Source organism: Sitodiplosis mosellana, unplaced genomic scaffold (genome assembly GCF_009176505.1).
Source record: "Sitodiplosis mosellana isolate CC-2019 unplaced genomic scaffold, AAFC_SMos_1.0 Smas_scaffold_6197, whole genome shotgun sequence".
NCBI classification, from domain to species: domain Eukaryota; kingdom Metazoa; phylum Arthropoda; class Insecta; order Diptera; family Cecidomyiidae; genus Sitodiplosis; species Sitodiplosis mosellana.
The window spans coordinates 8,447,200-8,449,127 of NW_022601438.1; positions in this window are offsets into that span (position 1 = coordinate 8,447,200).

Here is a 1,928-nt window from a genome sequence, read left to right on the forward strand (position 1 = left end):
ATCGAAAGGAGCAACGCACATTGCAAAAATAAGAAACTGATGAACGATAATTGAAACCGATTACCCGTTTAAACAATCACCAAATGAATGTCAACTCAAAGAAAAATAACCAGAACATAAATGAAGGGAAAATACAATACGCGCGCGCTAACAAGAACTAAGACGCTTAATTTAGTTGTCTTGCCGATAAATGGGCGTGCGTGCACCGCGCTCTACCACACAATTAACTCGATTTTGTCCAAAGAATATTTTCTAATTATGATACACTTTTCGTGCAATCAAAATGGCTTTATTAACGCAATCGAGGGGGCCATCAAAACAGTCTCTACAGTCAGCCGGGCAAAAAAAAAACATGATCGTCGCGCACATTATATTGTCACGATGATTCGAATCTCAAACTCTGTTTATGTTCAGGCTTTTGTTGTAATCATATTGCCACGAGATTTATATCTAAGCTGTGTGTGAGTAATTTGCTGCGTGTGGACCATTGTGCGATCGCAACAGCATCGACAATATTTTGTTTGAAGGAATTAAAATCAAACTCAATGCTTTTTTCTGTTTCATTCGGTTTGTTTCGTTTCGTTTGAACAAGAATGTTATCGAATCGTGCTCATTCTCTCGCTAATGCTGGGAGACATCTAATTGATGTCGATCAAATGAAAGAATTTCAATGTGACTGATTCAATGTACTATGCTATGTCTATGCCTAATCAAACTGCTTCAATGCTATTAAAACTCAGTTCGATGACGAATCGCACAAGTACACGAACACATTTCACTCCTCCATTTCAATATCACGCATATATTCAAAGGTCTTTCACTCGTTGCTCGCTCGCTCGCTCGCTCGCCCGCATATCGGTAAATTGAAATTTAATATTTCGGTGACAATGTGTGTTCGCCAATTCAATTAAGTTATTTATTAGCCGATAACGATGAAGAAGAAGAGAAAGAAAAAATTGATATTTCGATTTTTATTGTAGCTCAATGTGCAACGAATGACTTCATTTTCAGCTGACAACTTCCCCGATAGTATTTATCTCATTTGCTTTGTGCCAACCATTTTGTCGTCCAGTGATTGAGTCGACAAGTCGTTTTTGCTTCTTCTTTTTTTCTTTTTATTGTTTTGAACGGATATTCATATCACTTGAGTGCTGTGCTGTGCTGTGCTGTGCTGTGCTGTGCCGTGTTTATTTCAATGGCAAGCGGCACAAAATCGGCACAAAGCAAACGGAAATCATTTCGAAATTAGCAAAATTCATTTAAAACGAACGTAGTTCCATCACTTTTGTCGGCCTTTTGCATCGCAATTTTTCGTCGAACACTAGAATGCATGCCATTCCTCTTTTCTTTTTTCCCCTGACTTGTGAAAATAACCGTAATCGTTGCCGTTTACTCAGAATTAAAGAGAGAGACTTTCTACCGAGTTCAATGGACACAGTTGATCCATCAATGTATTTCTAAAGTTTTTAACATTTTTTACATTTTCAAAAAGTTAGTTTCAATTATATGTATTATCATGCGAGATATCTGAGATTTTTTCAGATATGCCGCGGTATTGCGATCTGTCACAATGACAACCATTTTGCAGCCTTTCTGATCATGAAAATAGTAAACAATACAGCGGCACCTGGGGACTAAGTGCAATGTGTCATACTTTCAACGTTTGAACTAACACAGACGCATACTTGTTACAGCAATCTATGTGCATGATTCTCTATTTCTCCAACCAGTCGCCAGGTGCCGCTTTATTGTTCTTGTTTGACGTTTCCTATCTATTTGTACAGACGATCAGAGAGGCTGCCATTTTGAAGTTCTTCTAAAGTTTATTATTTAAAATTTTGTATGTTTTTGTGTTTGAAATGTATAATTAAATCAAAATATCAACATTGTCCGATGGACATATACAAAGCAAAAAGTAACATAATTAA